Consider the following 14,810-nt stretch of genomic DNA (forward strand, 5'->3'; position numbering starts at 1 on the left):
CATTTTTCTCAGTAGAAAAATCTTTAGGCTTCCACAGGCATCTTGGGTTTTGAAGCATCAAGTTGCTTCAAATGCTCTCAGAATCTCTTTGAACTTTTGTTTAGAGATATAAGCAAATCCTTGGATTTTTCTTTGTGGGGCTAGTAGCATTTTTCTCTTGAAATTTTTACCTTTCCCCTGTCATAAACTTCTTTCACTGTTATTAGAGTAGAAGAAAAATGCTGTTCAGTGTAGGATAGACACTATGGCCCGTATCAACATTGCTACAGTGTAGGATTGTTTTAGAGTTGTTTTAAAAACTCACTTTGAATCCACCTTATGTGCATGTATAGTCAGTGTTCTTGATGGATTCTCCTTCTTCAGATGTCATGCAACTTTATTCAGTGTTTGAGTGCAGTTTTACCTTTTCTTTCATTCTTCTAGTCTCTCAAAGCCAGCCAGAGGCACGGTCTGAGGAACCCCTCCAAATGACTTCTAGCTAAAGCTTGTATGGGGTCAGTCCACCGATGGCAGTAGCTTGCTTTCTTCCTCTGCCCTAACGCCACCCCTGATTACTCTTTAGTGCGTATCTCCCCCCCCCCCCAGAACAAAGGACTTTTGAGTCACCTAATAGGCAAAGTGAGTATCTGTGTCCATGGTGGTGAAAGAAAAAGAAGGAGCAGCTCCTACAATCTTGTCACCTCTGCCTCGGGCCAAGGTGGATGCCTGCAGCCTGTGGTCACTTAAGTGTGTGGCTGCAGGGCAGATGTCACCAGCTCTCCCCTGCCTTGCCCCTTGTCCTGTTAGGCAGCTTTCCTAGAAATGCCCTTTAAAAAAAATAGTATCACTGCCTTTCATTATCCTGAAGAATTAACAATCTTTATGGCATTAAGAAACGAGGCAGGATTGGTGAGAATTGTACAAGGCAATATAATTTCTTCAGGCATAGAAATGCCCTAACAATGGAAGTATCGAAGTATTAGGGGTTGTTGCCAGGAACATGGATGCCTCCGCTCCAGCTTTGACTGTCATCCTATCTGAGTTATAAAAAGGGCCACTCCACTTCTCTATCTTTCTGTTTTCTTGGATACTCACGTGCTATCCTCAGCAAAGCTAAGGGGAGAAGGAGTTGACTTGGTGTCTCAATAAACTTGTTGTTTAAGTATGAGAGGCAGGGGTGTGGGAAGGAGGGAGCAGCTAGAGGGAGTGCCCTTCACAAGCTTGCCATGCAGGCTCCTCAGAGGGAGCTCTCTCCTGCCAGCAGCTATTCTAGAGTTGTTCCACCTTTCAAGGAAACTTATTTATTATTATTAATTATTATCATTTTAAGTGCTAAGAAGGTGGATCTAGTCAAGCTTTATTTTTGTCTAAATATGTAACCCGGAGTCATGTTGGGTGCAAAATTTAGACTTTATTGTCGTTAATAAACTTTGCTACTTCGGCCAGTTAAAAGTTTTTATCCTATAGTTTTTCTGATTTGGTAGCTGAAAATGATAACACCATTTAATTCAGAAGTGGTTGCATTAAATAAGGTAGTTCTCATGTGTAATGCAATTTTAAAAGGAAAAAAAAATCAAGCAATCATTTAAATCCCAGCTACCCAAACTGTGGTTCATGATCCCACATCAGCTGAATATAAGGATTGTGGAAAATGTGGCAACAGTGAAGGGTTCTGAATGCACAGTGACCGAAAATTAGTTTAAAGGCAACACAAAATGACTCTGAGGTATCCTGGGCAACGCTTACCCATGATGCACTGCATGAGTTCAGGGTAGCGTTGGTTCGGGACACTGCACAAGGTTTTGCAGTGTGCATGCTCTGAGCCGCCACCCAGCGCCAACGCTCACTGCTTGAAACGGCTCGGCTCAGATACTACATGTTAACTGCAGTGTTGGATTGTGCTTGTGCTCTCACAGAAACACGCTGGCTTAATCACAAAAAAAGAAAAAAAAACACCTATCAAGTCAGTATACCTTTGTATTATCTTGTAGGAGAAAGTTTGGTTTTAAAAATGAACCAGCTGCTGGTTTGAGTTTTATTTATAGAAAATCACACAGAGTGAGTTTGGCCTGGAAGTGACTCTAAACACGTTGCTGCCGTCTTGTGCTGTGTGTTTGTGTAAGGTGATGCACTCAGCATGTGGCAATTATAAATTTGAAATTATCGATCAGCTCTAAGTACAGTTGAAGATCCTCTGGGCCCTGCAGCATCAAATGTTCGGCCAAGATATAGTCCTTCATGTAAAACAGAGTAAGCACACCTGTCTCATTAGTATGCAAGATTGTTTCTTCATTAACAAGTGGTAAAATTATATGAATATATAAGAAGTTAAAAAAAATTAATTTCCTTATGACTTGTCAGTGTATTCTTATTCTGTTACTAGGGCCACAAAAGTTTTTCTGGTGAAAAGCTGGGTGGTAGTGGGGCATGCCTTTATTTAATCCCGTCATTTGCGAGTCAGAGGAAGGTGGATCTCTGAGTTCGAGGCCAGCCTGCTCCATAGAGTGAGTTCCAGGACAGCCAAGCTACAGAGAAACCCTGTCTCCAAAAACCAAACCAAACAAAACAAAACCCCCCAAAAAACAAAACGGACAAACAACAATGAAAAAAGAAAAGGGTTGCAGATGTACAAAGTTGAAGAAGCCCTGATTTAGGTAGATGACACTTGTTTTGGCTGCAATAGCATGTTATAGCTTGCTGCCAACCTCTTAAAGAACTGTGGGTCTATTGACAAAAATTGTCATTAGTAACCTTTGGCAATAAATAAAGCTTGTCCCGTAGGCTAATGCGATGCAGGATAGTTCCCAGGTTTTTTCTTTTTACTAATCCATGACATAGTTATATAATTTGAACAGTGTGAAGACCACCGATTTTTAAGTTCCTCGGAGAACTTCCTTGCTTCAACCACCTTGTCAGCACGGCAGTAAAGTCCTGCTTAAGTTAACCGTGGTGGCACTCAGAATGAAGTGGATGCAGTTACATTCCTTGTTGAAGGCTTTGGAAAACTATCCTCCTGTCCAGCTCCTAAGAGACAAAACTAGAGACATAGTCTTTGAATAGTACAGTATTGGGAGTAACACTGAACCTGCGCAGACCGGATGTCTGTCAGTCTTAAGTAGAACAAAATTGTTAGTTTTTCCTTCTGCCTGTGTCTGTGGAAGCCTTTTAAACTACAGCTTTACCTCTAACTTGCAGTATTTAGTAAATTAGTAAAATTAAGATACTGAGGTAATGTTAAAGCTGATAGCATGTCCATTTTAAAAAATTTTATCTTGCTCCATTAATAATAAAGTGAAATGCTTTCGTACGTAGTCACTGCATGGAAAAATGTAAATTGTCATCAATAGATTCATGTCCCAGGTAGAGACTATATGTGCAATTTTAAGATTCTTAGTATCCACAACATGGAAGGCATAAAATGGATAATCCATTCAAATGCTTCCATTTCGAATATGTAACTAACACAACATGTATTAGTGATAACAGGCGAACATTTCTTTTTCTGAAAAACCCTTGTGTTCCCCGTTTGCAGCGTACCGTGGTTTACATCAGTTACATCTCAAATGTTCCGTAGTAATCTGTGGCAAGCGGCGGCCTTGGCTAAGTAAGACACCGTCGCCTAGGTGTGGTAGCTAGCACCACTTGGGATCTAGAACCCTGTCAGTGGGGCCGGGGATGTGGCTCAGCAGTAGAACTTTTACTTAGAATGCATGTGGACAGTCCTAGCTGTGTCTACGGGGCACAAAAGAAAAAAGGCGCCATGTGCTGTTTCCTGCATTCCAGGAACGCTTATGCTTGCCTGGGGCGCTCAGCCATGAGACCAAAGAGTTGCAGTACATTTGTTCAGTCTGTCTGACTAAGCTGCCCCAGTTAGCTTGGGTTTTCACCTCCACTTGGGTTACTCCTGTGCAGTAGCTACATGGCATAACAGTTATAACAGATGAGTTCTGCCTGTGCAAATCTGTATTCCTGTTTTTGTGCAAGTGCATCTTTCACATGGATTTTTTTAGTTTAGCAGTATTTTTTTATTTTAGCAGTAAGGCTGATTTTGTAAGCGGCAGTTTTGTGATCCACCTATCTACATGAGCTGTGCCTGTCCATGGTAGTTCACACTAAAATCTGAGTGTGACATCGGAGACTTCTCATTTCTGCATGTCCACTTAAATAGCAAGGCCCTGAGTAGCCATGTGAACCTCGTAGCATCAAGTACAAGGTATGTAGGTCTGTGGCCGTGTAAATTGGGAGGACATTCAATCTTATTTCCTTTACACAGAAGCTATTTGCCTTTTACGGTGGAGCAGCAAGTGCTGCTGCTCCAGGAGGCTGGCGTGAGAGTTGTCTGAACGTAGTGTTCAAATGCCCAGGCGTGAGAGTTCAAATGCCCAGGCGTGAGAGTTGGGGCAGCAGAAATCAAATCTGGGATTCTTTACCCACTCCCGTTCTTCTGCTCCCAGTTTTTGTCATTCACAGGGATAACTTATAACATGTATGTGTCCCTTGTTCTGACACACACTTAACACACCCCACGACTGGGTAAAGACAAGTCATAGGCCGAATGGAGCTGCTGTGATCACTGTAAGTGACATTGCCAACACTGCCAAACTGGTGGAAGGCCCGAGACTGATGAAATACATAGTTAGCCAACTTTTAGAAACAAAATATGTTTTTAAGACTACAGCAGGATATTAAATATAACCCTGCCTAGAGCTGTCTTCTCACTCACTGTAGAGAGTTTTCACAGCCAATGCCTTCACATATGGACCTCCTTTTTTATGTTCTGCCTTTGATATCTTTAGAAACAGCTTTACTGAGGAGTTATTTATATCCTGTCATGACTGACTTCACCAATTTCGGTATACAAGTCAGTGACTTAATAAATCGACAAAGATGTGCGATCCCCCGGCCATTTGCAATCACTCCCATTGCCAGCCATCCCCAGACAACCACTAATCCACTTTTGCCTTTAAATTGTCTTTCTCAGACATGTCATAGACGTAACTCGTGTGTCGTGTGGTCTTAAGTGTCTGCCTTAGTATCATGCTTCTGGGCCTCACCCATGCTGGATCCTGGCAGGCAGCTGTGCCCACCATTGTACCAGTACATCACCAGATTGGCACCGTGGGAGGCAGCTGTGCTCCGTGCCATACTGTCAGCACACCCCGTACTGTACCGTGGGGATATACACAGCACATTCCAGTTTCCTGCAGGTAGTCCTCTACTACATAGAGATGTCAGACTTTATTTCCTGGAGTTTTACTCCTGAGCAATTACGAATGTGTCTATAAATAGCCAAGTACAAGTCTATGTGTGGATATATGTTTTCTTTTCTCTTAGATACATACAAATAGAATTGCTAAGTCAAATGATAAGCTTATATTTAACTTTTCGTTTGTCGTGGTTTTGGTTTTTTGAGACAAGGTTTCCCTGTGTAGCCTTGGCTGTCCTGGAATTGCTTTGTAGATCAGGCTGGCCTCGAACTTGCAAAGATCTGCCTGTCTCTACCTCCCCGAGTGATGGGATATGTTTAACTTCTAAGGCATGTGCCAGACTGCTTTCCACAATAACTTTATATTTTCACTTTTTTCTTTCTCACTATTGTTATGATCATACCCGAAAATAGTAATTTATTTTTGAGTCAGAGCCTTACTAGGGAGTCTCAGTTGGTCTTGAACTCCTGACCCTCCTCCTTTAGCTTTCTTGATGTTAGGATTCCGGTGTGTTCTTCCATACCCAGTAGACCTATTTTTTTTTTTAACTTAATAACAGTTAAGGAGTGGATCCCGGAAGAAGGAGCTAAGGAGCCCTTGATTAAGGGTCAGGTATTAGGCCTATGTAGGCATTGTCTTCCTTAAGTGGGGAACACGGCATGTGCTTAGAAGGTGATCCTGAAGTGAGCATCAAGTGATAAGCAGTCTGTTGAGAACATTTGAGAGACTGGAAAACTAGCCTACATGGAAGGCATTGGTTCTCAACCTGTGGGTCATGACCCCTTTTGGCACACCTGTCTCCAAGAATATTTACATTATGATTCATGGCAGTAGCAAAATTGCAGTATGGAGAAGCAATGAAAATAATGTTATGGTTGGCGGTCACCACAACACGAGGAGCTGTATTAAAGGGTCAAAGTATTAGGGAGGTTGAAAACCACTGCCTCGAGGGATAGTGGCATCATGTTTCTTAGTCCGAGAAAGATTTGCATTGCCGAGATAGCTTGTTTTGTTAAGGCTGAGGTTTTGAAATCGGATGGACTTAGGGCAGGAGCTAACCATGGGACTTCTTGGTCTGCTCACTCCAGCATGAGTAGCAGGTTTGAGAGGTGGGAAAGCAATGTTGCCAGAGCCACGGGCAGTTTCACATCAGTGCCTAAGGCTCTGGCTGACTCGTGGACTGACATCAGTCCTGATAGATGTCAGAATTTATATCTAAAGAAGAAAGATATATTTGGTTCTCAAGAAAAATGCCATCTCCTGGATAACTGCACGTTGTGAATATAAGATTAATGTTCTTAGGAAAGTTTTAGTGCATGCCTGTTTGGATGTAATATCACAATGACATTTATGATCCTAAAAGAATGTGCTCATTTATTTTCTTTGAAGAAAAAAAAATGAGCTATTACACTATCTTAGAAAGATCTTATCGCCAAAAAGAAAATCTTTTAGAAATTATTTAGAACATTTAAAAATGCTAGCTGATCCACTTTATGGAATACAATAAGATATTCTGGTGTATGTGTTCACTGTGAATGACAGAATCAGTTATTAGCATATTCATGAACTTAAACATTTCTTAACACATTAATATTTTTTAAAGCCTGTACTTTAGTTCAATCATAAATGATACAGCATATATGAAAGCACCCAGCCCATAGTCAATGCTCAGGAAACTTTTCTCATTTACATATTTACATATATCTATCTGATTTGAAGAATTAACAAGATTTATGAAATATAATCATAAAACTAATTTGTGTTCTGCTCAGCTGTCTGAAAGGGTGTGTTTTGTATCTTCACTTTTCTGATTTTTACTGATTTTAAAAAGTTCCATGCTCTGTTTCAATGGTTAAATACTCTACTCTGAATTCCAAACTTAGAACGCCTGATTCCTTGTTTTTTGTTTTTGTTTTTGTTTTTTTTAGACATTCTACCACTGAATCATATCCCCAGCCTAGAATGTCCAATTTCAGAAAATTAGAAAAAGATAAAATGGAATTTAAAGTTAAATCATTTTCCATTTTCTTTCTGTACTTCTCCCACCTCCTCCATCTTCCTGTCATGGTTTATGAGTTGTTAAGAGTCCTGCTTTGAACAGGGTAGTGGTGCTGCATGGCTTTAATCACGCGGGAGGCAGAGGCAGGTGGATCTCTGTGAATTCGGGGCCAAAGCTACACAGAGAAACCCTGGGGGTGGGGCGGGGAGTCCCACTTTGATAAAGCTGGAGCTCTGGAGGACTGGGATCTGGAAGTTCAGTTTTAGTTCTGTGGCTACACAGTACTGTTTTCTCAGAGCTGTTTAGGGGTTCTGAATCTTGTTTTTGAGATTCAGGGTGTTAAGGATTGAACTGTGTGCTCCCAAATTCATACGCTGATGTCCAAATCCCAAGTACCTCAGAATATGACTATATTTAAAAATGCAGGTATAGAGAGAGGTAAACAAAGGTATATGGTCAGGCCTCCTCGATGAACCGTGATGTCCTCTGAAGAGGCAATTAGGGCAGAGGTACACAGAGGAGAACAAAATGAATACCAAAGAGAAGGTGGACATCCACAAGCCCAAGGGAGAGGCTGGGACTGGAACCAGCCTGCCTGCCCCTTCCCAGGGGGCTTGCAGAGCTGTGAGGACTATATTTTGGTCAAGCCCTAGCAGTCCCCTGATCCTTTGCTATGGCAGCCCCCACAGAGCAGGGGTACCACTGGAGACTCCTCCACTCTCTTTCCCCCACTCACATCTTGGGGGTTGTGCAGAGGAGGGCAGCATTGCTGGTCTCTGGTTCTTGCTTCTCTCCTAGGCTGTCAGCTCTCCCCATTCCGGAGGTCTGAGACCATCTGTGGCTGACTGTCTGCGCCTGACACGTAGGAAGCATGTCTACACACAGATAGAGCCCAGCACTGAAGCTGCCTGCCACACAGAGGCAACTTCTTCCTCCTCACTCTAGAGTGTAGCCAGCTTCTCGCACACCTGTTAGGTTCTCCACGTGTGACTCGGACATTTATCTAATTTTTCCAGAGTCTCGTGCAGGAGGCTGAGTAGGTCTGGGGGGAATCGCTGCATGTTTTTGTTGTTTTGTTTTGTTTTGTTTTGTTCTTTCCAAAGAAAGATCCCTTCCAGTCTCTCCTTTCTGGTCCGTTAGTCTGCATGTGGAAAGGCATTCAAGGTCATTGCCACCAGTTTTCTGCTAAATTCCTAAATCCTTTGGAAACTTGCATTTTGGGCTGGCCTCACCGGAATGAAATGCGTTGCGTTTTTTTGTGCTTCCATTTCAACACACACTCATTCGTTTATAAGGTGTTTGTCCAACTAAAGTGTGAAGTCTGAAGAAAGCATTGCTGAGGTTAAAGGTGAAACTGTGGCCCTGTCTACAATGCATATGTAATATTCAAGTCTAACAGTTTTGTATTAATAATAATGCCTTGTAGGAATTATCAAGATATTTTGATTAAGGTTATAGTTAGAAGAGATTAAGCTCTGACTGAGAATTGCAATTTTTTAAAAAGAGGAAAATTAATAAACCTGTTTGTATTTGATCATTCAAATGCTATGACAGCAAGGATATGCATTTCTGATTGCTTGGTCCTCATTGATTAAGGCTCTTTATGTGCTGATTGGAGATAAGTGGTGGAGAAAATGATTCGCTGACTCATTTGGCATTGAGCAGGGGAATGCCCATGCTAAATAAGGCCAATGGTAGAATCTCGTGGAAATTATGGAATAGGCAGATTGCCTCGCAGGGAATTACTGGGCTTGCCCACAGCTGTCTGCACAATCAGGATGACAAAAATCTCTCTATTCTAAGAACTTGTTTCCAAGGTTCTGTTTGATGATTCTCAGTCTCTGCGGAGCCTAACAATTCAGCGTCTGCCACTTGGCTGGGCTTGGCATGTGGCTGTGGAAGATGGGCGGGGTAGGGGGGTCAATGAGGAAGGAGGGGAGAAAGGCAGAAAGGGGAATCATTGTGTGAAGGCATCACAGGCCAAGGGAGCTTGGAGCCTTTAAGTACTCAGTGCTTTGATCAATATGTGTCGAAACCTAGTCATTATGTTGCCTTCACACAAATCCCAGTGAAGCTAACTGATGTACACTCCAGACCAAAAAGAACTCTGCTGAGGTTAAAGGTGAGCAGGCACCTAATTTGTATCTTCGCCCCAGGCCATCATTCACATTGATTGATGATGGTTAGGCACACGTAAGCAAAATGAAAATTCTACCCTGAAAAACCGTCTATTCCAAAATTAGTGGGCAGCCTGAGATGGAAATTTCCAGATTTTTCTGGAAAATGGTAGCAGGGCTGCCGAACTCTCTAGTGCTAGATTCTAAAGTCGTCCATCTTGGGGAGGATCGTGGAAAGAACTCTGCGACGATTCCCAGTGAGTGCCCTCGGAATCCTGAGGGACACTGGAGGTGGCACAGATGTCTGATTTAGGCCTGGAGGGACACCCTGTCCGTCCCACTTCTCCCCCAGCCGAAACCCTGTGGTTAAGGCCACTTGAAATCCTGTCCCATTTATAAAGGATTCTCTGATTTGTGTTGTTGCCCTCAAAGATTTCCAGGGATTATGAGTATTACTACCTAAGTGTAGGAGTCTTTCCCAAGGCCACTCTCTACTTGTTCCTTGCATCAGTTGTGAGTCTCCTATGTTGCCAATTCTCCTCCTGTAGCCTGCATGTCCAAATGTCTTTAGAATTCAGTGTTATAGACTAGACTAGTCTGCTATAGAAAAATTGAGTGGGCTAGGGGAACTATTTACCTGGTCCCGATCCTTTGTTTCTGAAGCTGACTAGTAACTCCTGGAAAGGTCAGCTAGGAGGCCACGCTAAAGAAGCCTCAACAGGGTCAGTGAGATGGTGGCTCTGTGAGGGCCTTCTTCCTGGAATAGTTGGCCTGGAGAGGCCTTTTGGAGAATGTTTTTGTTCTGCTGGTTTAAAAGAACCACACATTTGTGTAGCCCTTGGTCGGAATCCATCTTTGTTGCTGAGAGATTATTGTCCAAGGAAACAAGAACTATTTTGGTTCCTCGCACTTGATGTTTTTGTCGGTGTGGATTTTAAATCTGATGTTCTTTATAACTCAGAAGAGGGAAAAAAAAATCTCAAAGCTTGTCTGGGTGCATGTTAGTGTCATGCTGTTACTGAGGAATCCATGCCATAATTTCCACATTCCAGATGCCAGGATTAGCTAGACGGCCTTGCTCCCCTAATTCTGTGGTAATTCAAAAGATTTGGGTCATGGGGTTTGGTCTGCCAGGAGCTAACGTGTTCTTGTGATTCAAACACTAAATATGTGTGTATACAGCCATGGTCTGCTTTCATGAATTAGTGTTATTACTCATTGGCTGTGCATGGCCAGGTAATTTCTTTGGTAGAGTTGGGTATGAGATTCTTCCTCTCACATCTGCTCCCAGCTCCCTTGCCCTGTTGTGTGAAAATTCCAATATAGTAGCTGCTCAGAAATAGTGACCTTAACCACTTGTCTAGTATCTGGAGTCCAGAGAAAGTGCTTCCATATCTTATTGTATGTCCTTAACCAAGTTTCACCTGATGGTAGCTATCAGGTGTCAGGGGCCAAGAAAATGGTCTCTGTGCTGTGTTGGTAGTAGGGTGAGCTTAAACTTCAAATCAGTGATGGCATATAATAGAGAAATAGCTAAATAAATCTTGTAGGTATAATTACCTTTTACCAGCTCCAACGTAGAATTTTTCTAATTCTAAGTATTGGAGAAGAAAGGAAGAGTTTTGTTTTGCTTTGTTTTTAATAACAGCTTTGTTGAGATTCCATGTAACAGCCAGTCATGCATCATGTCCTGATGCATAGTCAAACCATTTTTAATATGTTCGCAGGTTGTACTGCCATCATGACAATAAATATCAAAACATTTTATCACCCCAGAAGGAAACCTAGACCGACTGTACATATTTTAAATAAGCAAATCTAACTTTTTTTTTGTTTATGGTCAAGGCTAATGGCAAAGTATTTTGATGGAGGCTTTAAGTATATGAGCTAAGGCTCTAATTGAGAGCTATAGTACTGTTTTTAAAGAGAACAGGAGTGTTGCATATGGTCTTTCATAATGAGAGGACAAGGATTTATTCTATGCTGTTTCATCCCTGCTGCTTAACGTGAGTCCCATCATGTGATGATTGGGAACTAACGATAGATGGTATGTTTTAGTGGCATATTTTGAATTAATCAGATAGCAATTTCAGCAGAGTGGATAAAGTGTTATGATCTGCTTGAAGTGAGAAAATGAGGCCAGGTTGTTTATCTATAGGTGTTGTCATCTTCCTGTGCATGTTTAGTTTGCTACCTTTCTGTGAATACCTAATGACACTGCTCTTCAGCTCTTTGGCTGCAATTCTCCTGTAAGGTACATCCAAGAAGTTGTGATGGGGATAATTAATGAATGATGAGGCGCACAACAGATTTTATATGACAGAGGTTTATTGGATAGAGATGAAGAGAGGGAAAGAAGGGGAGCAGGACATGATGAGGGGAAAGAGAGGGGGTGCCCCAACAGAGAAAGGGGAGAGGGCCAAGAAGGCTAGAGGGGAAGCAAGAGGCAAAAGAGGCCAAGAGAGCAAGAGAGAGAGACCACGCATTGGGTTGTTCCCTTTAAGGGGCCCAGTAACCACGCCTTCTGGGTGTGGTCACCTGGCCTGCAACACATGATAATATCATAGGTTGCTAGGCAACCCAGAAGCAGGTTCCTAAATACTTAAAAGTTGTACATGGCTAGCCTGAAATAGGCAACTCAAGTGGCTTTTTCAAGGACTGCCATTAGTGTCTCCTTGCTGTAATTGTATGTCACTTCACCCAGCACAAACTGTAGTTCATCCTGTGCATTGGAATTTGGACTGTAAAATCCCAGTTGACCAAAGGAAAGCAAGTCTGTGTAACTTACTTTCACAACATCTTCTAGAAAAGAAGATTCTGAGGTATCAGCTATGGGCTAGGTGACCTCCCACTAGCCATGGCTTCTGGTGTTAGCTTCTTTTACAAATACCAGGATTAATACCTCTAATTACACCCAGTTGGAGGTCTTGTTTCTCGGGTTACTAATCTGTTTCCACAATTGTCTTTAAGCATCAGTCTCTCTCTTCATGGAGCTATATCCATGGACCACCCAGCTCTCATACAGTCAAATTCTGGGCTCCAGGAAAACATTCATTTAGTAGTTCATACCTTTCCTTTAGAAGTTTTGGAATTTCTTACTTTATTTATTCAATTCTATCCAAATAATAGTTTGAATACTTATCACTGGCAGGTTTTTAAGGGAATAAAAGGGGGGGGAGAAAGCCAAAGATAAACATACACACACACACACCAACCCAACACCCTTACAACTCCTGTGACCTCAAACAAAATCTTACCCACTGTTGCCTGAGACCTTTCTGGGAATGAAGGAGTGCTGGGTGGTTCTGCGTTGGTGGGCTACACAATCTGTGGTTCTTCCCAGCTATGGTTTCTCTTCTCTCCCTCTCCACTGCATTCATTTGATCTCTTTCCCTCTTTCCTTGGTTATTTTGAAACAGTGGGAAGAATTGAATTTAAAGGAAGGTTTCCATTGTTTAGAAATGGTTGGTCCAGTTAGCCCTAGGTAGTTTGGTGGTATTTGTTTATTACTATTATTTCTGTTTTGCAATCATTTCATCAAAAAAGCAGTTTGTTTTCACATGGGAAGAAAACAGCTCAGTTTTGGTTTATCAGTGAGGTCCACTTGGACAGGTGTATTGCTTGTTCTGTTCTAGGTACTCTGTGATTAAGTCCTGAGCAATTAACAGTGTGTAATTATAGTCGATGCACTTCCTAAGGCAGTGTGCATTCTGTCACTTCTGCAGAGGCTGAGAAAAGTGGAAGGACCTTGAAAGGTCTCACTCAGTGGCATGTGACCTCTAAATAAATGCCATCTGAGTTGTCATGCCCTTCATCCACGGGCTCTATTGGATGGCGCCAGCAATGATGGAAGCGAACACATCAGAGGGTAGCGTCCACGTGACTTCTGGAGGGCAGCCACAAGACTGTCAACAGAAGAGGGATGAGTAGTCATCCACCTTATCATGTCTACCCCACTTCTGACCTCATAAATCATGTTTGTTTCAAATAAGCATGTGGAGGGGGGCTTTGAATGGCCTTTAAGAACAACAGCTTAGGAGCATTAAGCATTTACCCACCATTCCATAGCTCCCCACTGTAAGGGTGCTGCTAGTTAGAAGTTCGCCCCGTTACTACTTCTGTCATGTACTTACTGAGTATTCACTGTGTTGGGAACTTTCCACGAGATTATTCGGCCCTTCTGACCTAAGTGCCCTTTGGTTTCTTTTTGATCTAGGTTAGTGAAAACGATAAATTCTGTACTGTATTTTAACACAGGTTTTGGCTTTTTGGTTTTGAATGTGAAGTTGTATAGGACAGTGGGAAAGTATGCTCTGGGATGGCAGAAAGTGTTAAAGTCTTTCCAGAGTCTTGACCTTTTCGTCAAGACCAGTTGGAGGAATGGCAGGTAACTTGTGGAATCCAGTGAAAACTAGGAAGTTTCTTCATATGTGTGTATGTATGTATACAACATGTAACATGCATGTGTTTATATATATACCTACATACATAGTCTGAAAAACATGTCAATTTTCAGGGGCCTAGAGACTTCTCCTAAGTGTGGTAATTCTAGCACCAGCTCAAGAGTTGCTGAGTCTCAAAAGGCCTAGAGAGTCTTACAATGTTTAGAGTAGGCCCCCTGAGGAATGAGGTATTTATGAGGGAGATTTTGTTGTTCCTGGCATTCTCTACCAACTACACTGTGCACTTAGGAGGATCACAGGAGGGAGGCAAACACTGGAAAAATAAGGAGTGAACAGCATGTGGAATAGGAACTTTTGTCTATCACTATTATTCCAGCCTTCGAAAGAGGGTAAATTTTATAATTGCAAAATGAAGGGTGTATAAAGAGATAACTTCAGTAGACATGTATTAGTTTTGTTTTCATTACTATAATGAAATGCTCGTGGCTGGTAATACTATCAAGAAGGAAGGATTATTTACAGCTGTGGAGGTCCAAAGGATGTTTCTCTAGAGAAGGCCTTATAGCAAGTGACAGTGTGGGAGGTCCTGAAAAAGTGAAAGCTCAAATTGCCTGAAAGGCAGAGATTTAAGGGTCAATTTACTCCTACCTCAAGAGACCAGTATTCTCTTCAGATAGGTCTCCCCCAAAGACCTGAAGACCTCCCACCAGGCCTCAGCAAGCTTCCAGTACAATCCCAGAGGCAAGCCACACCCCAACCACAGCAATGCAGATAGCCAAGGCTTGACTCACACATGTTCTACTTTTAATGCTTGGAAACTTATCTATGGAATCTAAAAGTCTCAGTCACTGAAGCAGAAGACTAGAGTGGTTATTGAGAGGGGTTGTTGGTGAGAAGCCAGGGGATTGAGTAAATGATAATTAAAGTGATTCTGCTTGACAGGAGGAATGGACTCAGGAGCTCCACTGTGTAGCCTGGTTACTCCTGTAAATGGCGGTCTGTGTACTTGAAATGACTAGGACTTAAAGATTCTCATCGCAATAGTGAGAAATGTGTGAAGTAATGTGGGGGTTAATTGGCTCATTTGCATTTTGCAATGTATACA

General features: G+C 42.2%; 1 protein-coding gene across 3 annotated transcripts in view; it reads left to right on the plus strand.

The window, feature by feature from the left end:
- The window catches only part of Rai14 (retinoic acid induced 14), a 148,703-nt gene that overhangs the window by 9,450 nt on the left and 124,443 nt on the right, over nt 1-14,810 (plus strand). The gene's annotated exons all lie outside the window — the stretch shown is intronic.

The sequence above is a fragment of the Meriones unguiculatus genome, chromosome 3 (assembly GCF_030254825.1).
Source record: "Meriones unguiculatus strain TT.TT164.6M chromosome 3, Bangor_MerUng_6.1, whole genome shotgun sequence".
Classification (NCBI taxonomy): domain Eukaryota; kingdom Metazoa; phylum Chordata; class Mammalia; order Rodentia; family Muridae; genus Meriones; species Meriones unguiculatus.